The sequence below is a fragment of the Camelus dromedarius genome, chromosome 13, assembly GCF_036321535.1.
Source record: "Camelus dromedarius isolate mCamDro1 chromosome 13, mCamDro1.pat, whole genome shotgun sequence".
Classification (NCBI taxonomy): domain Eukaryota; kingdom Metazoa; phylum Chordata; class Mammalia; order Artiodactyla; family Camelidae; genus Camelus; species Camelus dromedarius.
The window spans coordinates 31,133,714-31,161,070 of NC_087448.1; the positions used below are offsets into that span (position 1 = coordinate 31,133,714).

The following is a 27,357-nucleotide window of genomic DNA, read 5'->3' on the forward strand; positions in this document are numbered from 1 at the left end:
AAATTTTCAACAGATGATGTTGGAACAACTTGATAGCTACATGTAAAAAATCAATTAAGACGCAATATTGTACCCTTCACAAAAAATAACTCAAAATAGATCACAAACCTAAATATAAAATGCAAAACTATAAAACTCCCAGAAGAAAACATAGGAGAAAATCTAGGTGACCTTTGGTATAGATATGACTTTTTTAGATACATCACCATAGGCATGATCTATGAAAGAAAGAACTGGTGAGCTGGACATCATTAAAATTAAGCACTCCTGCCCTGTTAATGACACTGTCAAGAGAATGAAAATTCAAGTCACATTGGGAGAATATATTTGCAAATGGAATATACAATAAAAGACTATTATCTAAAATATATAAAGAACATTTATAACTCCACAATAAGAAAATGAACAACCCAATTTAAAAAGTAGGCCAGACTCTTAAGGAATACCTCTCTGAAGAGTGAAAAAAGCTTAAGGGGCTTATAAGACAACACCAAAGAGAGTAGTGTTTATTTATGTGGGTCTCAGAAGGAGGAGGGAAAGAAGGGGCAGAAATATTGTTTGAAGAAGTAATAGCTGAAAACATCTTTTTATTCAGAGGGTTTTCTTTTTCTTTGTTTTTTGCTTCCAGTTTTATTGAGATATAATTGACATACAGCCTGTATAGTTTTTTTTGTGTATGTATGGGGGTGGGTACTTAGGTTTTTTTTGTTTTTTTTTTTTAATGAAGGTACTGGGGACTGAACCCAGGACCTTGTATTTGCTAGACACATGCCATACCACTGAGTTATACCCTCCCCATGGCTGAAAACATCTTTAACCTGGGGAAAGAAACAAATATCCAGGTGCAGGAAGACCAAAGAATGCCAAGGAAGATGAACCCAGTAAGACTCAAAGATACATTATAATTAAATTATCAAAAGTTAAAGACAAGGAGAGAACACTAAAAGCAATGTGAAAAAAAAATTACTTGTTATATATAATGGGACTATCAGCATAAGAAAATCAGCAGACTTTTCAGTATAAAATTTGCAAACCTGAATAGAGGGGCATATTATATTCAAAGTGCTAAAAGAAAAAAAAAATCAAACCAAGAATATTCTATCTGGCAAAGTTATCTTTTAGAATGGAAGGAGAGTTTAAAGAGGTTTCCAAATAAGGAAAAGTTCATCACCACTAAACCAATCTTACAAGAAATATTGAAATGACTTCTTTAAGCTGAAATGAAAGAGTGTTAATTAGTAACAAGAAAACATGAAAGAATAAATCTCACTAGAAAAGTAAATATGTAGAAAAAGTATCGGATTAATCATTCATAAAGCTAGTGGGAAAGTTAAAGACAAAAGTAGTAAAAATAACTATGATTATAATATTCAGTTAAGTGATACCCAAGTGAAATGTGACATCAAAAACAAAATATAAAGGGGGGAAGAGTAAAAAAGTTAAGCTTTAGAATGGTATCACTGAAGTTGTTAACTTAAAACACACTGTTACAGTTATAAGTTGCTATAAATAAGCCTCATGGAAACCACAAAACAAAAATCTATAATAAATACATTAAAGATAAAGGATTATAAGTGAGAAACTACAAAATGGCCAGTAAACAGTTAACAAAATGGCAATAAGTACTTACCTATCAACAATCACTTTAAATGTAAGTAAAATAAATCTCTAGTCAAAAGACAGAGTAGCTGAATGGATAAAAGCAAACAAATGAAAAAAAACAAGATCCATCTACATGCTGGCTACAAGAGATTCATTTTAGATGTAAGGACACACAAAGACTGAATGTGAAAACATGGAGAAAGATATTCCATGCAAATGAAAATCAAAAGAAATTTGGAGTTGCTATACTTACAACTGACAAAATAGACTTTATGACAAAGACTGTAATATGAGACAAAGATGAGTGTTACATAAGTATAAATAGACCAATTCAACAAGAGGATATAACAATGTAAATAATTATGAGCCCAGCACAGCACCATCTAAATACATAAAGTACATGCTGACAGATGTAAAGGGAGAAATAGTAGTACAATATTAGTTGGGAATTTTAATACCCCACTTACATCAATGGATAGATCATCTAGAGAGAAAATCAAAAAGGACAAAAGGACAAATTGGCCTTAAATGACAGTTAGATCAGATGGACTTAACAGATATATACAAATAATCAATGCAAAAGCAACAGAATTCACATTCTTCTCAAGTACACATGGAATGTTTTTCAAGGATAGATCACGTTAGGCCACAAAACAAGTCTTAATGAATTTAAGATGACTGAAATCATGTCAAGCATTTTTTCTGGCCACAATGAAACTAAAAATTAATTACATGAAGTAAACTGGAAAATTCACAAATACTTGTGATTAAACAACACAGTATGAAACATCCAATGCATCAAAGAAAAAAATCAAAAGGGAAATAAAAAATTACCTTAAGACAAAAGAAAATGGAAGTATAAGATTCCAAAGCTTGTGAAATGCAGCAAAATCGATTGTAAGAGGAAAGTTCATAGCCATAAATATCTACCTCAACAAACAAGAAAATTCTTAAATACATAACCTAAATTTACACCTCAAAGGCCTAATAAAAGAAGAACAAACAAAGCCCAAAGTTAATAGATGGAAGGAAATAACAAAGATTAGAGCAGAAATAAATAAAATAAAGATTAAAAACAATAGAGAAGATCAATTAAACTGAAAGCTAGTTTTTGAAAGATAAACCAAATTAACAAGCCTTTAGCTAGCCTCACCAAGGAAAACAGAAATAAAATTAGAAGAAAGGAGGTAATGCAATTGTACCCACAGTGATAAAAGGGATCATAAAAGACTACTATACATAATTATACATCAACAAATTGAACAACCTAGAAGAAATGGATAAATTTCTAGAAATATACAACCTACCAAGACTGAATCATGATGAAATAGAAAATATGAACAGATGAATTACTAGCAAGGAGACTGAATCTGTAATTAAAAACCTCCAAACAAAACACCAGGACCAGACAGATTGAATGGCAAATTCCACCAAACATTCAAAGAAGAATTAATACCAATCCTTTTCACTCTTTCAAAAAAATAGAAGAGAAGGGAACCTTCCAAACTCATTTTGCATTTCCAGAATTCCTGTGATGTCAAAACCAGACAAAGATGCCTCAAGAACAAAGCTAGAGGCATTACACGTCTTGGTTTCAAGCTATATTACAAAGCTGTAATAATTAAAATAGTATGATATTGGCATAAAAACAGACATATTGATCAATGGAATAGAATTGAGAGCCCCAAAATAAACCACACAAATATGGTCAATCTTTGATAAAGAAGCCAAAAATATACAATGGGGGAAAAATAGTCTGTTTAATAAATGATGTTGGGGAAACTAGAAAGCCACATGTAAAAGAATGAAAATGGACCACTATCTTACACCATACACAAAAATTAACTCAAAATGGATTAAAAACTGATCATAAAAACTGGAAACATAAACCTTCTAGAAGAAGACATTGGAGAGAAGATCCTTGACATTGATCTTGGCAATGATTCTTTTTTCAGATATGACACCAAAAGCACAAGAAATAAAAGCAAAAATGAGTAAGTGGAGCTACACTGTACTAAAAAGCCTCTGCATAACAAATAAAACTATCAATGACATAAAAAGGCCACCTACTGATTAGGAGAAAATTTTGCAAATTACTTATTTGATAAAGGCTTAACATATAAAATGCATAAAGAATGCATACAACTCAATATTAAATAGCAGTCTTATTAAAAATGGGAAGATCTGAATAGACATTTTCCCAAAAACAACATACAGATGGCTAACAGGTTCATGAAAAGACTGTCAACATCATTAATCAACAGGAAAATTCAATTCAAAACCATAGTGAGATATTGTCTCACACCTGTTAGAATAGCTATCATCAAAAAGACAAAGAAAAAACAAGTATTGGGTGAAGAGGTGGAGAAAGGGAGTCCCTAATACACTGTTGGTGGGAATGTAAATTGGTGCAACCCTACGAAAAAACAGTATGGAAGTTCTTTAGAAATTTAAAAATAGAACTACTGGAAAAATGATTCAACAGTTGCACTTTGGATTATTTAACTGAAGAAGATGGAAAAACTGACTTGAAAATATATGTGCACCTCTTGTTCATTGTAGCATTATTTACAGTAGCCAAGATATGTAAACAACAGAAATGTCCATGGTAGAATTAATGGATAAAGAAGTAATGCATATACATAATGGAATATTATTCAGCCACAAAAAAGAATGATTTGTTGTCATTTGCAACAACATGTATGAATCTTGAGGACATTATGCTGAGTGAAATAAATCAGAGAAAGACAAATGCCACATGATCTCTCTTATGTGTGGAACGTAAAAAATAAAAACAGAAACTAAAATAATCTTATAGATACAGAAAATAGACTAGTGGTTTCCAGAGGCAAGGGGTTGGGGAATGGGAGAAATAGTGAAGGGTATATAAAAAGAAAAATGCAAATTAAAAGAGTAAGATACCACTATACATCTATTAGAATGGCTGAAATCTAGAACACTTACAACACCAAATGCTGTAGAGGATATGGAAACAGCAGGAACTCTGATTCATTACGGATGATACAGCCACTTTGGAAGACAGTTGGTAGTTTCCTATAAAACAAAAGATACTCTAACATATGATCTAGCAATAGTGCTACGTGTTATTTACCCAATGGATTTCAACATAGATGTTTACTAAAAAACTGGCACATGAATGTTTGTAGCTGCTTTATTCCTAATTGCTAAAACTTGGAAGCAACTAAGAATCCTTAGGAGGTGATGTTGTTCAGTAGGTCAATAGATAAATGAACTGTTGTACATCCAGACAATGGAATATTACTCAGTACTAAAAAGAAATAAGCTTTCAAGCCATTAAGAGACATGGGGGAAACTTAAATGCATGTTACTAAGTGGAAGAAGCCAATATGAAAGGACTACCTACTCATGTGATTCCAACTATATGACATTCTGAAAAAGGCCAAACTCTGGAAAGAGAAAGCAGATCAGTGGTTGCAGGAGGTGGGGAGAGGAAGGGATGAATTGGAAGAGCCAGAGGCTTTTTTTTTTTTTAAGGTCATTGAAACTACTGTGCATGTTTCTATATTGATGGGTATATGTCATTATGCATTTATCCAGACCCATAGAGTGCACACCAGCAGGTGTGAACCCTAATGTAAAAGATTGAAATTTGGGTGACAATGATGTATCAGTGTAGATTGATCAATTATAACAAATGTACCACTCTGGTGGGGGACAGGAAATCTCTGTACCTTCTGCTTAATTTTGCTGTGAACCTAAAACTGTTGTAAGAAACAGAATCTATTAATAAAAATAGACAGATGCACAACATGATAGATGGGTTGGTAGATAGATAGATAGATAGATAGATAGATAGATAGATAGATAGATAGATAGATACAGACAGAGACTGAGAGATGAAACATCTTACTCCATTACGAGGATAAAACAATAACATAATATAAAAATAAACCCTTCTAACTAATACTCTGTTGATATGTCAGAATCATCATTTAATATATTAAATAATACTTCCACTTAATGCATTCAGCAGACTTGTGACTTAAGTTGAGTGCCTTTTTGTAACTTGATTAATTGTGCACTAGAATCCAGAGACAAAAGGTACAGCTCCTGCTCTCCAGGGAGTCTCAGGATATAGGGCGAGACAGTTAAATTAACCAAAGATGAGAACATCTACATCCATGATAAATCTACATCCATGGCGCCACATACTGAGACAAATGCTTAACCTCTAAGTTAAAGGCAAGGAAAAGGGGATTACAGAAGTCATTTTAAGGAAGTGTGATTCCTTGAGTTTTGAATGACTAATGTGAAAACACTGAAGTAGAGGAAAGACGGGCAGAAAAACCACTGTGATATTTCTTTAAGCCATTGCAACAAGTGAGCCATTCCAGAGAAGTCATATGGTTTTGCATACAGTGCCATTACAACTATTTGTATTAAACCTCAGTTTAGCTATTGATGCTGCTAAGAAATAATTTGAGTTTTCCTTAAACAGATCTTTTTCTCCATTGAAATCATTCAAGAGACAGTGTAATGTAGTAATTGCTGGCAGGAAGTCAAATCGCTAGGATTCACACCAGCATCATTGACAAACCGTTTATCCCTGGGCAGGTTATTTAGCTCTCTGTAGCTCAATTTCATCACTTGTAGGACAGAAGTAATAACAGCACCTACTTCTGAAAATAATTGTGAAGTATAAAAACAATATTTGTAAAATATTTAGCACATTATCTAGGATGGAGGTAAGTACTCAATGTGATAACATTATTATTCTTTCACCAAATCCAGTGTCCCTCCATTAGCCCCTGCTCTTTGAGGATAACAGTACCTGTTACTTTATTGAGATAAGTGAGGCCAGATACTAACGAACTTTGTCTTCTTAAGTCCTACACACTAAATGTCTGCATTTGGGGCCTTCTTCAGTTCTCAGTGTGACTCTTCCTCAGTGAACCTCCCTCGTCCAGGGTTCTGCATGTTATGTCGTCCTTTTTGGTCTTTTCCCCAGCCCTACTCCACTTTTCCCTTTTGGATTTTCAACATATTCCTTTCCTACTGGTTCTCTTCAATGGACTTTTAAACACCTTATGTTTCTTCTGTCTCCACTAAAACAAATAACCTCCCCTGGATTTGATGCTTCTGCCTGGCTAGCTCTAGGGGCATTTCTTCATGGTTTAAGTTAAGCAGGAGGTGTGCTCAAATATTCCCATTTCTTGGAATCAGACTTCAGGTCAGGACATTCCACTGAAATAACTGCTGTAAGTTACTAATGACATAACATTCTAGTGAATATTTTATTTTCAAATGTTCCATCAACCTCTATATCATTTAACCAGCTGTTATTTCCATTAATTTTGAAATTCTCTCATCCAGTTGTTTTACTGGCATCAGTCTCTTCTGTTTTTCTCTTGTTTTTCTGGCTTCACTGCTCTCTCATCCCTTTAGTTTCAGTGACCTTAAAGTCCTTCTATTTTTCCCACTTTATCAAATATCTTGAAGTGATCACATTCTAAACATTAATTTCAACTTATATGTATTACTGAGCCTCAAGTATCTATTTTTCTATTCAGACCACCCTTTAAATCTTCAGACCCTTCATTCTGTTTGGATCACCTATATGTACCTTCAAGTCCACAATTCAGCAACACAACTAAAGGTATTTTTCCAGTCTGCTCCTTGCCCTTGCTTCCAGTCTCAATAAATGGCATGTTCCTCCCACAATTCACCTAGGAGCTAAACTTCAAAATCACTCAAAAGTTCTCCATCACTCTCTAAAATCAGGCACTTGTCCCCATAGATTTTCTCTCCATTCTTTTAGAAGAAGCCTTCATTAATCTTGGTTTGTACTGCTGCAATGACTATTTAATTATTCTTGAGAAATAGGACAGCGTGGTGGCAAGGGAGGGTCCCTACATCCCCACTGTCTGAGTTCAATTCTTGCCTCTGATACTTTCTAGCTGTGTGACTTTGGGCAAGTTTATCTCCCATTCCTCAACTACTGAATTTATAAAGTAAGGATAGTCATAATATCTATATCATAGCACTATTGTAGTAACAGCATTAACGTATTTAAAATCCTGCCTGACATGTAGGAAATGCTATCTCAGCTCCCTTTAAAATCGTTTACTCATCGCTTTCAAGATAAATTCTAACCTCTTTTCTTTTCACATGAAGCATTTTACGATTTCACCCTCACCTTTAATTTATTATAATTATCTCTTGCCTCCTCCCAGGAAGCACTCTGAGATTCAGCCACAACAGTACACTTGAGCCCTACATAATGTTTTTACTTTTTTTTTTTTAATCTCCGTATCTTCAATTCTATTTACTTTGCTTTTTTAACATTTTTGTAGTTGCACATGTGTGCGTGTGCGTGTGCGTGTGCATGTGTGTGTGTGTGTGTTGTTGCCATAGACAGCTAGGTTAATTTCAGAGACTATAGATTTTTCTGGGGTGAAGTTGTATAACTCTTTTAGAAGCCAGAGAAGGATCAGTACTGACCTGGATTTTTGAGGGTATTCTTTCTTGTCCAAAGAACAGTTCATTTTATTAGAAAAGTTTTGAGTTCTTGGACTGATGATTTTCATCAAAGTGTGCAAGAAATCATTTAACTTTTTTGAAACTTATTGTTATCCATCTCTAAAATAAAGGCATTTAATACTTAAGTGTCCACCACACAGGAATGATATAAAAATGAAATGATGCAATGTATATGAAAATATGTTTTTTGAAAGGAAAAAATACATTATAGTATATTATATTTCAATTCTATAATACATATGTAATATGCATATGTGTGTGTATGTGTGTATGTATATACTCTACTGCTTCCACTTCAATGATGAATTCTGATCATGTTTATGGATCACTTATTAGTATAAATTAAAGTAAAGCTTTAAAAATATTTTTTGTTTTGCTTAATTTTTCACAAGTAATTCAGTATGTCTTGTAATATCATGTGTGTTGTTTTAAAATTGATTAAAATATTGTGAAACAACCACACATACTTTAGAAATCTACTCCAATTAAAGGAGGAAAATAAGCTAACATACCGTGTTTACCAGCATATTTTTTCCCGTGAAAGCAAATGTGTCTTGACTATCTGTTCATTTGCTTTAGCTTTCCTATATTTTAGCTCTGGAAGCTCACTGAAAATTCATAAATAAGTAACATTATCATTATCATCATTCACACTACATACATTCTTGTATGACTTCACAATGCTTTAAAACGTTAATATTTACAAAGGTTTCATAGCAATTGGAATAACATTTTAAATCTTAGAGATTCTCATTATATATGCATAATGATGCTATAAGAAGTATGGAAAACACCCAAACTTTATTTTGCCCTTTCTTATCTTTTTCACTGGCTTTCAACTTGACAGACTCAGTGATGATTTCCTTAAGCTGTCACACTCAGAATGTTTCTATACTTTTCCCCTTAACTTTTTAATCAGCTGATAAATGCTATTAGAATTCTTATTATGAGCTGCACCAGAGTACTCCTGACCTTCAAACAAAAGCCAATGAATTTTATAGCCACAAAAAATGATGGATTTTTTTTACAAAGTTGCACTTATTTTAGCTTCAGTAATCACTTCTTTTTCCTCCTAGAGTTTGTCATTACATTTGGTTATTACGAGACTAGATTATATCCTACTATTTAAACAGAAGATTAATATTGATATTAGAAATATCAAATCCATTTTAGCTTTTTGTCTCAGTTCTTCAGGAGAAAATCATTTATTTTTCACATTAAAATACAGGAATTCACATAAGCATCTCAAAAATGAAGATATATATTGTGATTTGGTATTCCGTATTGATACTTTTCATTATCATTTTATTTTTAGAATATATATATATCCCTAGAGACAACCTAAGATTGAATTTATTTTCTCACCCCAAATTTGTTTCCCAGCTCTCCTTATATAAGCCACCAAGTAAATGCAACCTATTATGCAGAGAATTGTATATATTTTGTTGCAGTTATAAACCTTAAGATATATACCATAAACTAATTTTAAATCACTGCTTTTGGTGTCTGTAACAAGCAGCAATAAAATGGCTTGTTTTATTAAATCTGAAATTTACCACCTGCAGAAGCCTATATTTTATGGGTATGGAATCTGTTTTATATTATAGATCAAACTGCATTCATTATAGTGTCTACAATATAACAAGCTTTCCTTTACCAGTGCAAAAATGATACATCCTAGAAATTTGTTTTTTTAACAGCTTTCCAATATTTTGTAATAGTTACTATTGAAATATGCTACTGAATTACTATAGGAAACCGCATAATATGATTCATTTTGTGCATCAGTTTGGAAGAAAACCCAAAATATTAGAAACCAAAACAGTTACAAGCTATTCAAATACAATGAAGCAATGCTGCAAATTCATGCCGTAACTTCCACTCTGATAAAATTAAGACAGGAGTACGGTGCTATTGTTACACTACCATCTGGTCCTTTCTACAAATTACCAACAAGGCAAAACTTGTGGTGGGAGACTGAAGCTTTTATTACTGCCTTGGACTAGTTAAGTAAGTTGTGAAAAACTCTACAATCAAGCAGAGTAATAACATGATATGTGATTATATGTGGCTTTCCCTGATGGGTTCTGTCACTTCCTTTTTTCTCTTTTTCTCAAAAATATTTTTAAACTATTATTTTAATGTCTAGAATTCCTTCCAGTGTTGTACTTTGAAGAGATACTTTTCTTCTTTTTACGATGATTTTGGCTATTTACATTTATTCTTCATGTTGTGAATTTCTCTTCATTTCCTTCCAAATTAATAGGACACCAGAGTTTGGTGTACTTGGTCTTCATTTCCTAATATTTTAAGTTTTACTTCAGTATTTAGTCTAGAGAAGATCCTGAAAGTGAATAGTAAACAATATACAAGAATGTAGATGCAAATAATATTTGAAATGAGGAAGAAAAAAGGAAAGCACCAAGTAGTTATACATCAAAAATATAATAATTGTGGTATAAAGGGTTTTTTATTTTTTAAACTCTGAAAGTTTCCTGAACAATCACGAGTTTAATAATACCTACTACCATTCAAATAGTATTGTTGAGCCTCCCTTTCTCCTTCCAAAGGCCACCAAGAAAGTACTCTTAAATGACATCCCTGAAGTTTACCAGTAGGAGAAGTTTCTTTTTTTTCTTCTTCTTCTTTTTTCCTGTTTTTCTTCTTTTTCTTTTCTTTCTTCTTTTTTTATTTTTAGTTTGGTCACACAATACAGTTATTATTTTAATCTTATTTTTGTTACAAATGTTAAATTTATAGACTAAACATAAGATCACTGGGGAAAACCAGGGAAAGGCATCTCTACTTTCTTTAAGAGGAAAATGTTTACATCATTTTTAGTCACAGTACCAATTTGTTCTTAGTTCAAAATGTACTGGTCTTGTGGTTATTGGAAATTCTTCACAGACCCTGTCAGCAGGTTGGCAGTGAGTCTTTCTTTATCAATGTGGTAATTTTCTTTTCCTATCTCTTCATAGCATCTTTTTTTTTAACATTTTTTATTGATTTGTAGTCATTTTACAATGTTGTATCAAATTCCAGTGTAGAGTACAATTTTTCAGTTATACATGAGCATGTATATATTCATTGTCACATTTTTTTCCATGAGCTACCATAAGATCTTGTATATATCTTGTATGTATCTATTCTACAATTTTGAAATCCCAGTCTATCCCTTCCCTCCCTCCACCCCTTTAGCAACCACAAGTCTGTATTCTATGTCTATGAGTCTATTTCTCTTTTGTATTTATGCTTTGTTTGTTTTTTTTTTTTTTTTTTTTTTAGATTCCACATATGAGCAATCTCATATAGTATTTTTCATTTTTCTTTCTCTTTCTGGCTTACTTCACTTAGAATGACATTCTCCAGAGCATCCATGTTGCTGCAAATGGCATTATGTTGTCGGTTTTTATGGCTGACTAGTATTCCACTGTATAAATATACCACCTCTTCTTTATCCAGTCATCCGTTGATGGATATTTAGACTGTCTCCATGTCTTGACTATTGTAAATAGTGCTGCTATGAACATTGGGGTGCAGGTGTCATCCTGAAGTAGGGTTGCTTCTGGATATATGCCCAGGAGTGGGATTCCTGGGTCATATGGTAAGTCTATTCCTAGTCTTTTGAGGAATCTCCATACTGTTTTCCACAGTGGCTTCACCAAACTGCATTGCCACCAGCAGTGTAGGAGGGCTCCCCTTTCTCCACAGCCTCTCCAGCATTTGTCATTTGTGGATTTTTGAATGATGGCCATTCTGACTGGTGTGAGGTGATATTGTAGTTTTGATTTGCATTTCTCTGATAATAAGTGATATTGAGCATTTTTTCATGTGCCTATTGATCATTTGTATGTCTTCCTTGGAGAATTGCTTGTTTAGGTCTTCTGCCCATTTTTGGATTGGGTTGTTTGGTTGTTTCTTATTAAATTGTATGAGCTGCTTGTATGTTCTGGAGGTCAAGTCTTTGTCGGTTTCATTTGCAAAATTTTTTTCCCATTCCATAGGTTGTCATTTAGTTTTACTTATGGTTTCCTTTGCTGTGCAGAAGCTTGTAAGTTTAATTAGATCCCATTTGTTTGTTCTTCCTTTTATTTCTATTGCTTGAGTAGACTCTTCTAGGAGGACATTTTTGAGACGTATGTCAGATAATGTTTTGCCTATATTTTCTTCTAGGAGGTTTACTGTATCTTGTCTTATGTTTAAGTCTTTGATTCATTTTGAGTTTACTTTTGTGTATGATGTAAGGGAGTGTTCTAGCTTCATTGCTTTACATGCTGCTTTCCAGTTTTCCCAACACCATTTGCTGAAGAGACTGTCTTTATCCCATTGTATATTCTTGCCTCCTTTGTCGAAGATTAGTTGACCAAAAGTTTGTGGGTTCATTTCTGGGATCTTTATTCTGTTCCATTGGTCTATATGTCTGTTTTTGCACCAATACCATGCTGTCTTGATGATTGTAGCTCTATATTATTTTCTGAAGTCTGGGAGAGTTATTCCTCCAGCCTCTTTCTTTCTCTTCAGTAATGCTTTGGCAATTCTAGGTCTTTGATGGTTCCATATAAATTTTATTATGATTTGTTCTAGTTCTGTGAAATATGTCCTGGGTAATTTGATAGGGATTGCATGAAATCCGTAGATTGCCTTGGACAGTGTGACCATTTTAACAATATTGATTCTTCCAATCCAAGAGCATGGGCTATCTTTCCATTTTTTAAAGTCTTTAATTTCCTTCATCAGTGGTTTATAGTTTTCTGTGTATAATTCTTTCACCTCCTTGGTTAGATTTATTCCCAGATATTTTATTACTTTGGGTGCTATTTTAAAGGGGAGTTTTTCTTTACTTTCATTTTCTGTTGATTCATCGTTAGTGTAAAGAAATGCAACTGGTTTTTGAACGTTAATTTTGTAATCTGCTACATTGCTGAATTGTTCAATCAGCTCTAGTAGTTTTTGTGTGGATCTTTTAGGGTTTTCTATATATAGTAACATGTCATCAGCATATAGTGACACTTTTACGTCTTCTTTTCCAATTTGGATCCCTTTTATTTCTCTCTCTTGCCTGTTTGCTGTGGCTAGGACTTCCAAGACTATGTTGAATAGGAGTGGTGATGGTGGGCAGCCTAGTCTTGTCCCAGATTTTAGTGGGAAGCTTTTGAGTTTTTCACCATTGAGTACTATGCTGGCTGTAGGTTTGTCATATATAGCTTTTATTATGTTGAGATATGTTCCCTCTATACCCACTTTGGTGAGAGTTTTTATCATAAATGGGTGTTGAATTTTATCAAATGCTTTTTCTGCATCTATTGAGATGATCATGTGGTTTTTGTCCTTTCTCTTGTTGATGTGATGTATTACATTGATTGATTTGTGTATGTTGAACCACCCTTGTGTCCCTGGGATGAACCCCACTTGGTCATTGATGTGTAATCTTTTCTATGTGTTGTTGGATTCTATTTGCTAATATTTTGGTGAGGATTTTTGCATCTATGTTCATCAGTGATATTGGCCTATAATTCTCTTTTTTGATAGTGTCTTTGCCTGGTTTTGGTATTAGGGTGATGGTGGTTTCATAGAATGAGTTTGGGAGTATTCCCTCCTTTTCAATCTTCTGGAAGAGTTTGAGAAGGACTGGTATGAGTTCTTCTTTGTATGTTTGGTAGAATTCCCCAGTGAAGCCATCCGGTCCTGGACTTTCATTTGTAGGGAAGTTTTTTATTGCTATTTTGATTTCATTTCTAGTGATCGGTTTGTTTAAGTGGTCAGTTTCTTCTCGATTCAGTCTTGGTGGACAGTATGTTTCCAGAAACTTGTCCATCTCCTCTAGGTTATCCAGCTTGGTTCCATACAGTTTTTCATAATATTCTTGTATGATATTCTGTATTTCTATTTGTTGTAATTTCTCCATTTTCCTTTCTTATTTTGCTAATTTGTGCTCTCTCTCTCTTTTTTATTTTTCCCTTTGTGAGTTTGGCCAGAGGTTTGTTGATTTTATTTACTTTTTCAAAAAATCAGCTTTTGGTTTGATTGATTTTTTAATTTTTTTTAAATCTCTATTTTATTTATTTCCTCCCTAATCTTTATAATTTCCTTCGTTCTGCTGCATTTTGGGTTTTTTTTGTTTTGTTTTGTTTTTCTTTTTCTAGTTCTTTCAGCTGGTGGGTTAAATTGTTTATTTGAGATTGTCCTTCTTTTTTGAGGAAGGCCTGTATAGCTCTAAACTTCCCTCTTAGCACTGCCTTTGCTGTGTCCCATAAATTTTGTGTGGTTGTGCTTTCATTGTCATTTGTCTCAAGGTATTTTTTAATTTCAGCTTTGATTTCCTCATTGACCCATTGTTTTTTTAATAGCATATTGTTTAATCTCCATGCTTTCCTTTTTTTTCTCCTTTGTTTCTCTGTTATTCAATTCCAGTTTCATGGCATTGTGGTCAGTAAAGATGCTTGAGATAATTCCTATCTTCTTAAAATTGTTGAGGTTTCTTTTGTGCCCAAGTACATGATCAATCCTAGAAAATGTTCCATGTGCAGTTGAAAAGAATGTATATCCTATTTTGGGGGGATGTAATGCTCTGAAAATATCCACTAAATCTAATTTTTCTATTGTATTATTTAATTTCCTTGTTGCCTTATTTATTTTCTGTTTGGAAGATCTGTCTAGTGATGTTAATGAGGTGTTAAAATCTCCAACTATGATTGTGTTCCTACCAGTATCCCACTTTATCTCTGTTAGTAATTGTTCTGTGTACTTAGGTGCTCCTATATTGGGTGCATATATACTAACGAGTGTAATATCCTCATCTTGTATCACTCCTTTAATCATTATAAAATGTCCTTCTTTATCTTTCTTTATGGCCTTTGTTTTAAAGTCTATTTTGTCTGAAATCAGTACTGAAACACCTGCTTTTTGGCTTTTCCATTTGCATGGAATATCCTTTTCCATCTGCATGGAATATCCTTTTCCATCATTTCACTCTCAATCTATATGTGTCCTTCTCCCTAAAGTGGGTCTCTTGTATGTAGCATATTGAAGGTACTTGCTTTGTTATCCAATCTGCCACTCTATGTCTTTTGACTGGGGCATTTAGTCCATTAACATTTACAGTAATTAATGATAGATGTGTGTTTATTGCCATTTTGAACTTATCTTTGCAGTTGATTTGTTATTTCCTCTTTGTCCCTTTCTTCTTCCTTTTGTGATTTGGTAATTTTCCTTTGTATTATCATGGATTTTATTTAGCTTTTGTGACTCCCTTGTAAGTTTTGGCTTCTGGTTACCCTTTTTTGTAATCTATTAGCCCATTACTATAACTGTTTTTATTAAACTGATAGTAACATGATCTCAAACCCATTGTACCAAGGACAAAAAATGTTTAAAAAAAGAAAAAAATTCTACATTTTCCTTCCTTCTTCTCCCAATGATTTAGATGTCTTCTTTTACAATTTCATGTTTATTTGAAATTCATGAGTTATCACCTTTCCAGTTGTGAGGTTCTCATTTCTGTAGCATTCTGCTGCTTTTCTATTTAGAGTAGACCTTTCAATATTTCTTTTAGCATGGGTTTAGTGTTGCTAAACTGTTTTAGTTTTTTCTTGTCTGTGAAATTCTTTATGTCTCCTTCTATCTTAAAGGATAGCCGTGCCAGATAAAGTATTCTAGGCTGCATCATTTTTTCATTCAGGACTTTGAATATATCTTGCCACTCCCTTCTGGCCTGTAGTGTTTGTGTAGAGAAATCAGCTGAATCAGCTGAGAGCCTTATGGTGGTTCCCTTGTAACTCACTCTTCGCTTTTCTCTTGCTGCCTTTAGGATTATTTCTTTATCCTTGACTCTGGCCATCTAGATTATGATATGTCTTGGAGTGGCTCTGTTTGGGTTCTTCCTGTTTGGGACCCTCTGAGCTTCCTGTACTTCGATATCTGATTCCTTCTTTAAGTTTGGGAAGCTTTTAGTTGTGATTTCTTCCAATACCTTTTCAATCCCCTTTGATCTTTCTTCCCCTTCTGGGACCCCTATTATGTGAAGATTGGCATGCTTTATATTATCCCATAGGTCCCTTATGCTATTTTCATTTGTTTGTATTTGTTTATCTTGTAGCTGTTCTGATTGGATGCTTTCTGTTGTCCTGTCTTCTAGGTCACTAATTCGTTCCTCTACAGTATCTAGTCTGCTTTGCACAGCCTTTAGATCATTTCTCATCTCAGCCAATGAGTTTACCAATTCTACTTGGCTCTTCTTTATAGCTTCCATTTCATTTTTGACATATTTTATATCTCTAAACACTATCTATTTTAGTTCCTTCAGTACTTTGATCACTCCTTTTTTGAAATCTTGATCTAGTAGGCTATCGATGTCTATTTCATTGATCGTTCTTTCGAGGGATTTCTCTTATTCTTTTAATTGGGAAAGGTTTTTCTGCTTCTTCATCTTGCTCATACCTCTCTGGCACTGTGGTTTATGGAGTATCAGTTATCTATTGTGGCCCTTTAGGAGTTTATTTATTTATCTATCTAATGCCTATGTAGGAATAACACTTAAAAAAAAGAGAGAGAGAGAGAAAGAGAATTTTTAAAAAGGGAGAAAAAAAGGTTTGAATACAGTGTATAATGAATAATAGAAGAGAAAGTTGAAGCAGAATAGGAATCGGGTTGAGAAGGCTTTTAAAAGCCTTTATAAAAGGGGAAAAGAGGGAAAAATGTATTTGAAACCTGTGTGTAATCAATAACAGGACATCAAAACCAAGAGAAATAATAATGAAATGACATGGATTTTTATAAATAATAATAATAAATTTTTTTTTAAATTTAAAAGGGTTTAAAACTGGGAGTATATATATTGTTTAAGAAGTAAAAATTAAAAGGGTAATAGAAAATAGAATGCTGTTTCCAGAGGCCCTCCGTTGGCGCTTTCATCTTTGCTGTTCCCAGTGCCTGTCAGCAAGCAGATAGTGCCTCCTGCCAACACTGGGTCAGGTGCAACTCACCTTTGCTGTTGGGGGGGAGGTCACTGCCCCTCCAGATGCTGCAGTCAGATGTTGCAGACTGGCCAGGTAGGAGGGAGGGTCACGCCCCCTCCTAGTACCCTGGTCAGAGGCTGCCATTCCTTCCCAAATGGTGGGGGACTGCCCGCCCTCTCCTGGCGCCGGTCGCTCTGCTACTCCGCCACTGTGTGCTCTGCTTCAGGTCGATGCTCTGCAGGCGGGCTCGGGGAAGACCAAGAAACAGCCCTGTCCCTGCTAGGGGCCAAAACCCAGCTCCTTGTTTGCCTTGGCGGAGCAAGTTCTCTGAGGGATCAGGACGGAAGGATCCTATCTACCTCAGGCTGTAGACAAGTCTCCGTCTGGCTCTTAAGGCTGCTAAGTCCTTAGGCGCGGGTGCAGGTTTCGCCCCGCCCCCGCCTGGGTGCTCAGCACCAGAGGATGTGGCAGCTGTTCCTGAGCCCCACCTCTCTTCACCTGAAAACTTTCTGCAGGTTTTCAGAGAGGTGGGTATGCACCCTTCCCCCCAGGGCACATCAACTGTGTTGTTTTATGGGGGCCCAGGTTGTTCTGCCCTGTGCATCCACACCAATGCGCAGCTCCCTGCAGTCTCCTGGGGCTGCTTCAGTGCAGCCATCCCCGTCCTCCGCCCAGCTGGGGCAGCCTGGCCCAGCCCCCAGCTGCCGGCCTGCGTCTTGGGCTGGGTGTCGCTGCGACCCTCTGTGCCCGTTTAACTTAGTTCTGTTGGTCAAGGGCTGCTCTGTACAGATCAGAGCCTCAGAGGCTCCCCCTCCTTCCCCTTGGCCTCTTGGTTGGAGTGAGGAGACCCAGCGAACGAGTGCCAGTCCTCCTTTGCTGCTCCCTCCCCGCGGGACCAGTCCTGCTCTGCTTTGCCTTTTTTTCTTTCTTTTTTCCTTTTCTGCTACCAGATTTTTGGTGTCTCTGTCTTTTAAAGAGGACGGTGTTCTGTTGGAGTTCTGCAGGTGCTCTGGTTGGCTGAGTGGGTCTGTGGATGTGAGTCTTGGTGCATTTGTGGGAGAGGGTGAGCTACGAGCGTCCTTCTACTCCGCCTTCTACTCCTCTGTCAGGAGAAGTTTCTTTTGGCAAAATCTGCCTTGAGAACCAAGACATTTAAATTTCTGTCAATAAATTAAAGTAGAAATCCATCAATATGTTAATAAAATGGAGAGTGAAAGAGATAGGTAAATACAATTTTAAGACTCTACTCTAAAAGGTAAAGAAATTAGAGGGTGATAGAAGAGAATTTGAAGAAGAGAATTTGAACTTAAAGCAATAAAAATATAAAATAATAAAAATATAAACTGATGGGAAATAAGACAAATGCTAAACTGAGACAAACCTTTTGCTCCTAAATGACAAAGAAAAATGTGGGGAATAATACAAAATAGGACAAGTAAACACAAAATAAAATAAAATATGGGAGCCCTCATCACCATTCAATTTTCCTGAAAAACAGTGAAAATTCCTGAAAATTCTATTTATAGAATTTTTAAAATATGATTTTGGACACATTATTAATAAATTTTCAAGGACTCTTATCTGTATTTCATATATTATGTGCTTACCGAGAGCAAATATGTGTTCTCTGCATTTGAAGAAATATAAACAGATGTTGGAGAATGCTATAGACAATTTGGATAATAAAAAGCAATAACATTTAATGAAATTTTGCCTGAATACAGTAACACATATTTGAAGAGGAAAAGGTGAGTTTTAGGCTTGAACTTTTCCAAGAGCTGGATTTTCTTACCTAAAAATATTTATGCAACACTATCTCTCTGGGTCTCTCTCTCTCAAGTGGCGATCTCCACTTGTAAAAATAATCATCAAAAAAGTGATGTTTTCAGCAAAACTCTCAAGGTAGGGAGATTCTGTTGGAACCACTAGCCAATGTTAATAACTGATAAAGAAAACCTAACTCTTTGATTCCTCTTTTTTCTCTTCCTTCTCTGTCAAAAGAGATGCTTTTCAAAATGGAAGCAAAACAATGACATTGGCAAAGGCAAATAAAGTGTCAAAAAGGAAAGAATGTGTGTAAATAACTACTCAAAATATGTTTAGTATCTGGCTTAGATATTTTATACTAAAATTGTAAACATTCAAATGAGGTTCTTTCCATACTTTTGAAGCATATCAACAATCAGGAAAGAACCTATAAGGACAGAGAAAAGCAATACTGATTTCCAAAAGAGGGAAAGATTTTCAGACTATATTACAATGAGCTTGATATTCATGATGGAAAAATGAACTGATGAATTTCAAGATTTTGTGAACTCTAGAAATCAGTGATCATTATTCATGATTTGCTGGATTAATTTGGACAATTAAATAGGTGTGATAGAAAGTGTATCTTTATTTCAGGAAGACATTTTATTTTGCCACACAGATAAAGTAAAACAATAAGTGCTTATGACAGAATATTTGTTATTAGTTGAACAATTTTATATAAAAGCTGTTGAAGAAAAGAATGATGAAAGGTTTTCCACTGTTCTTTCTTTGGGTTTGATTATTCAACTGTTGTATCTATTAATTTGCTAAAGGTTAGAAATCATACTCATCACATTTATGTGACTGCAAACTGGAAAACATTGCAAAATTTTATTTGATGCAATACAAAAAAAAGGTTGGCAGTTTATACTGATCAAGGTTATGATTAGTAAACATGTAAGCTCTGCTTTGGCTCCAAAAATAAATGAATATATAAGAGGTATCTTAATAGGGTGTATGTCAGGCATAATTCAGGGTTTTTGTTAACAGAGGGGTGATCCTGCCTGCCTTCTTTTTTTTATTGTCATTATCCAAATTTTGTCATAAGCCTAATACTTTAAAACCAAAAACACACAAAAACAATTCATTCTCTGAGGACTGTAGTTAAAGATAGTACAGCCAAGGTAACAATCATTTCGTATTTTCTGTTAATGGAAAAACATAACCACAAAGTGTATTGCCTAGTTCAGTGCTATCATTGAGATGTCATGTGTGAAGCTAAGAAAAATATTTGACACTCAATAGACAAGAGCTTTCACCAATCATCTATATTTTCACCGCACGTAAGTGGCATCCAAGATACTATTTCTACTTGTTTAATTTAAAAGATAAATTATTTGGCACTTCAAACACATTTTGACTTATGAAATTTATGAAAAATTAACTTTTATTTTAAGCTGTATTCTAGGTAATATTTGGATTATAGGCACCTTCTAGACATATAGAAAATGATAGCATGAAATAAATTTTTTGGTTTAATTATACAGTAATTGTTCAATTAAATCCTCAGTGTAGAGTGATAGAAACAAAAATGAACTATGTATTTTCCAGGTATTCCTTCCCATTTTCTTGAAAGAAGACATCGAATTTGCAAAAATAGAAATGACTATACAGTTAGAAAGCTTGTTGATCTAATATTCATATGCTGTATATTTTGGCTGGAGCCTACAAGAAAGTAAGAGTCTTAGCTTGGGAGAAGGAAATAAGTTAGAATATGGAAAATTAACAAGAAGTAAAGAGTCAATTTATTTCCAAAGTGGTATTTTAAGTATTTTTGTTCACAAATTGTTTTAAAAGACTAGAAATTCATTATATAGCAAGGTCTACAATTAGTTTGTAGTCTGTTTCTGTCTCAAACTTTGAATTTTTCTTCAGACTGATCATAAATAAACTGTAAACCTTTATTTTCTTTTGTAAGTTCTGCTTTGCAACTCTGTGCCTACAATTCCATTATGAATATTTTTGTTTTTATATTATGGAGTCCAGACTAATCAGTGAAGGGATTACAACAGAAAATCTTTTATCACTCAGACTAGTAGACACATTACTGAAAATATTACATCTTAATATTTAAGGCACATTGTTTAATTTTCAGACATGTTGCTGAAAAGATTATTAATGAATAATATAAATAAGATTATGAGAGCATGCAAAAGGGCAACATAAAAATAATTTAGAAATATTTGAGAAACTAGCTTTTAACATTGGAAATTACCTATTTTTGGTCAATGAAGACGTCACTGGGAAGTTAGTGACAGATTATAATGGAGAGAGTAAAAAGAAATATTTGACGGGAACTCACAATTGGGAGTTCACCTAAAGGAGATTATTTTGTTTATCTGTTTGTTTAATTTATACAACCCAAAATATTGCCAGATTCCCTGGTGATGTCTCCCTTCTTATCTTAATGGATCTATCAAAAAATATTTGATAAACTTCATCTTATCATACTTTCTTTACTTGGCCCTCTGAGGCACCAATATCTCTTGATTGCTTTTTTGTTTGTTTGTTTTGTCTTTGTTTTTCATTTTTCTTCTGAGCTTCATTTGCTAGTTCTTCTCAGAACTCTGTTCCTGGACATTTTATCTTTGTGACATGCAGTCACTAACTGTATGATCTGCCAGGTAGCATATTTTTAAATATCATCAGTAAAATGTATGGTACCTGAATTGATTACTCAAACTCTTAACTTCCCCAGAACTCAAGAATGTATATTCAGTAGCTTAATTGTCACCACTTGGACGCATTCTGGCACTGAATTCTTGTTTATGTTCATTTCTCCTGCCTCTTTTTCCTCTAACTGTGACTTAAAATCATACCCCAAGTTGCTAAAGTCAAAAACTTTTAAATAATCCTGTATTCTTTTTTTTTCCCTCTTACCCTCATACTTCACCTCCAAATCAACCATATACCCTGTCAACAATATTTTGGAAAAATGTCCCTAACACTTATTATTTTCTTTGGTACTGTCAGATTCAAACCACTGTCATTCTGGTAGTAGTCTCTTGCAACAGACTTCGTATTGGTCACCTCAATTCCACCTTTGTCCTAAGAATCTATTCTACACATAGCTAGTGATCTTCCCGAGCATAACCTTGTAATAAATAGCTTTCCATCCTGCCAAAGAGCCTACCTAGGCCTACAGCATTTATAGAATCAGGAGTCTTGCTATCTTTCTGATTTTATCTTCTACAGTGGTTTGTCTTGTTCTTCTACTCCAGCTATACAGGATTCCTTGTTATTTCTAAACCACCAAACATCCTCCTGACTTACTTTCTTCTCTTCTGGGAAAGCACTCTTCCCAGATGTGCGCACATTCTACTTCCTCACTTCCTTAAGTTGTCAGTTCATCAGAAGGTGGTAACCTGTTCCTCTTTTCCAGTTGTATTCTACTACTTAACATTTTCCCCATTTTTGTCTCCCTTTTAACTCAAAGGTTAGCTACATGGGAAAAGGATCTTTGCCTCTTTTGTTTACTACTGTAAACATGCCATGTCACATAGTGTGCATTTGCTGAATAAATGTATGATTGCACAAGTGGAAAAACAGCAACAAAATAGATGTACTAGTTTCACATTACAGATGAGAACACGGAAGCTCACAAGATGAGAGCTTTACTAGACCGCACTTCCACAGCCAGTAAGATGCAGAGCCCACGTCTCACCCTGGTTACTGTTCTCCAGTTCTGACTCACTACTCAACTGCCATGGGCAAGTTGTTGGAAGTTAGTAGAATTTTGGTCCTTATTTCAGGATTGTGAAAACATTCTCTCCTGCCTTTCTATGACAAAACCCACTTTTTTTAAGTCAAAGTGAAATACTTCAGATTCCCCCAATATTTCATCCATCTCCCAAGCCTTAAAATGTGCTTTTTGTTGGGAAACCTATCACTTTCTTACCCTTTACCTTAAATTACTTAAAATTAAATTTTAAGAAATTACTAAGTAATTTGTGTATCTTCTCTTCCACAGTTGGTTGATATTCCCTAATCCTCACTCCAAGGGACTGAATCAAATTAAATTTCACCCCTCTGATAGCATAGCATATTGCATACAACTCATTCAAGCACTGTAATTCTGTTGTCCTTGGTTTGTCTTCTCACAAGACCTCTAAATGATATAAACATCTTGAATGTATTTTAAAATATTTTTATTTTCAGTATCTAACAGTTCACATTCTTATGGAATAAATAAATGGGACTTTTGAAAATCCTGTAAATATGATGCATTTAAGAAAGACAGTGAATGTTATAATCTCATCTTCATTTTTTTAGGAAAAATATCATATAATCATGAACATTAATGACAAATTTAAAATCTAGGAGACAGAATGAAGTGTGTTGTACTGTGAGATGATTATTATCATATGGATCTACTTTTGAGGATGTTTTTTACTGTAGGTATACAATTTTCTAGTGAAGACTAATTTGTTTACATCAAAATGGCCAATTCATATTGTTAAATAATTACATTGCTATCTCTTTTGGCATATATATTTAGTGTGATTCAAATAGTTGATAGAGTTTTGTCTTCAAATCACTAAGAAAAGATTAATAATCAATTGTGATTGTCAGCATCAGTGTAAGAAAAGAGGAAAGTAGTGTGAAGAGGATATTTGTCAATTTAACTGAGAACCATACAATCATGGGTGAGAGAACTGTGGAAAATATTGAGAAATAGTAAGATAAATGACCAATTTTGCTGTCTCCAGTAGATTTTCTAGGTATATGGTTATCTACATGCTTATTAGAGTGCATAGCCAGCCATGCACATCAGTATAACCAATATGGGGGCCACAATTCCAGATACAGTAAATAAATATACACTTACCTGTATGTCCACACAAGTGACAACAATCTTTATGATTTTGAAAAGATAGACATTAAAACTAGGTATGAGAAACAAGTGTCTGGTCTCAAATAAATTATAAATAACTTGACATTTTTCATAACCTTTATTCCTAAAGGAATGAAGATTCCCTCTTTAAGTCAAAAAAGACCCCAAATATTTATTTTTGAAAAAATACTCAAAATGAAACCTATAAATACACTCATGACAATCTGATTTTTCAATGCAATAAGTTAAGACTATGATTAAGCAGTGTAATAGGCATTTCAGAAAATGATACTCCAAAATAAGTATTTCTGAAGGTTTTGATGTGGAAAAATTTAAAGCTAGGACTCTTACAAGAAGCATACACCATGATACTCAGGAAAATAGAATAGCAAGGGCCACCAAATCAGAATACACCAATGTCTATTAATACCACACTACATTTATCTTCAACATGGAATCATAAACATTATAAATTTTATATTGTCACCTGGTATGCTGTTGAGAAAAGCACTTATTGACTTTCAGATAGTATTTCCTACCAATAAAAATATGAATTGTCTTGCTATACCACATTTATTAGTGGAATCACAGTAAGGAAAGAAAAGCATTTCAAATAAAAACAGTGAGTTTTGACATCTAGGGCAATACTATTTATTAGGTAAAATAAGATGGGAAAATGTGATGAGAAATATAGGAACTAGACATCATATCTCATTACAAAAAAAATTCTATAGTTCATTTAATGAGCGAGGAAAGTTACAACCTGTATAGGGGTATGTTTTAAACTTAATTAGTAATGTAAGAATTGAATAATGTATCATTAAAAATGTGTTTCAACATCTCCCAGGAAAGAAGCATCACACTGGAGATTAGCTTGTCTTCTCTTAATGAGTCTGAAACTATCTGATTTTTCTTCAAAGAAAAATTAGGTTTGTTGTTGTTGTGGCTATTTTTTTTTTCCAACATCAGATTTGTTGCCAATTCTATTCTTAGGGGTCAGGTAGCATAAAATATATGGATCTTTGCCTACGTGAAATATTCTTTCTCTGGGAGAAACATGTGGAACAGGGACCATCAGAATGTGCAACAAATTCAGGAATCAGAATCCATTCATCATCACAGAATTCTCAGATATGTAGGATGGATTTAAAAATAAAGGTTGAGAGCATTAAATTATTGAATGGCTCAGGTTCATCCACAGAATTAATACAGAAGGAAAAATTTTCATGATTTGAACCCTGCTTATCTCTCAGAACTTACCACCTGCTGCTGTTTCCCATGTCAATTAATTATAATTTCTCCATTAGAATGTTATGGTATTAATCATTCCCTGTCCCTGCTAATGGGTATGAAATAGCCCACCTTCTCATCCCTTCTATCTTACGCATTTGCACATCTTTTGAGCCGTAGTTCAAGGCTCATTTTCTTGTAGATTTTCCTGAATCTCCATGGCATCCTGGACTATGTCTTAGGTGTTTCCACTAGACTCATAACTGACATCTAACATTGAAACTTAATTATTTTATTTACACATATTAAGAAAATATAGGTTTCCAAATGTTTAATTCTTATTTAATTCCAGTATAAATTATGTTAAGTCAAAACTGGCTTTCAAATTTTAAGTTATCATTGCAAAATGTTATTATGTTTTTCTAACTTTTAGTGTAAGTGATAGGTTTGTTCTGATACCCAGTGGCTTATAGTTTTATAGATACTTGAGGCTGCACAATTAGAATTACATTTGAGATTAGAAATTATCCACATTCATCTTTACTTTGCCACTGAATTTTAATATAACAAATTCAGTTGAGACCAATAAATCTTGATAATTCACAAGAGTGAGTGGAGGGAGCCATTAATAAAGTTATTACACAAGGATATAATTGATTTAATTTGATTTAATGTTTAACCTTGGAGAATACTAATGCATAAATAAATTTTTATCTATCCAGGTTAATATTGCATTAAAATATAATGAAAAAATGGGCATCTTAAAGATGATTATACATAATGCTTGAAGGGATATTTATGTTTGTTAAGTAACTGAAAATAAAATTTATTGTAGCCATAAAATCAAAGCTACTTCAGGAATAACTGCCAAATATAATTTCTTCTAATGTTCTTAAATTTAATGCTTATCCACGTCAACGGTTTTCCTTTTTGGTCTTCATGAATTTTCTTCAAATAAGATAAATGTGCACAAAATATGATAAAAAGGTTTATTATATTTCATATTAACTAACCTAGTGAATTCAACAATAAATTTGAAATATTTATTTTATAACTAGTACTCATAGAAAATATCTTATCAACAAATAAAAAAAAGTGAGGAATATTTTTGGGCCGTGACCAAAATTGAATTCATTTTTAACTGAGAAAAACATGTGTAATCATTGAGGGAATGTTTATCAGTAAAATATCTGATGCTGAAATTGTGACATCCCTCTCTTCAGATATTTCATACACCCCTTATCCATTTTATTCCTTGGACCATATCTGCCCCTCAAATACTATGAATTTTTCTCTTTAGTTTCTGTTTGCCCTCACCAGACTGTAAGCTGTAAGACTGTATGTTCTGCTGTAACCACGAGGCATTTTAATATAGTTTAAATAAATAATAATTGATCGCATAAATGGTAAGATTGTTTTGAGTGAATGAATAAGAATAATTTTTTACTCTGTTTTGTCTTAAATAAGGTGGTGAGATGTAAGAAATGTGTTTTTATGCTGATATACCAAGTATTTAGACCAGTGTCCTGAAATCTATAAATACTCCACAGATGTTTGTTGAAATAATCCCACCTGAAGAATGTCACCTGTTGACTTTGCAAGTAGTCAGGGGACACTGACCCTGACCACATTCAGTGAACACCATGAATATGATCTTGACAAGAGATTAACTAATTCTACTCCAGATCTACAGTAGTGAGTCTAAATCATCTGTATGAAATGAGTACATTTAATAGTCCTATGACCTTCAGGCTTTTTTGTTGTTGTTTTTCATTTATGCTTTATAAGAGTATATAGCTTTAACACCAAAGAATCAGGTTTTCAACCCATGGAAGTTTGATAGGTAGAATAACAGCATTCCAAGTGAGCACCCTATCTTCTTCTCTTTTTCCACAACCACCCCACTAAGGGGCGTCTGTCCTTTTAAGAACTTTCTCCTGAGGTTCCAAACTGTCTTGATTTCTTGTTGCATTCTCCTTCCTTCAAAAGTTAGCAAATGCAGGTGTCTACTTGTATCTTATCTTTATTGATGCCCTTATTGTCAGTCCCTCTCCTGCTTTCTCTGCTTCTGGGAAGAGAAGAAAGGAAGACTTAAATATAGAAGGAATAATTTAAAAAAAAGAAGTATAGAAGGAATAGAGATCATATGTTTCTTTGGGTTTTAGGTGTATGTACTACTATTGTTTTTTGTTTGTCTTCCTTCTCTGTCTCTAAGTCTGTTTATTCTTTTCATGTAATTGGAGACAAAGGGAGAAAAAAATCTAACTGTATTCTGAAGTGGATGGTTCCCCTAAGTGTTCTGTCCCACTTCCAGTTTTGAACAAATATTTTCCCTGCCTTTAATCAGCATAGATATATCATTTATAATGGGAAAATTGAGGCTTTAATGTTTAAAAAGAGGAGTAA

General features: G+C 34.0%; 1 protein-coding gene across 2 annotated transcripts in view; it reads left to right on the forward strand.

Annotated features, from left to right (window-relative positions):
- Positions 1 to 27,357, forward strand: part of KLHL1 (kelch like family member 1) — a 328,782-nt gene that overhangs the window by 77,664 nt on the left and 223,761 nt on the right. The window lies entirely within an intron of this gene.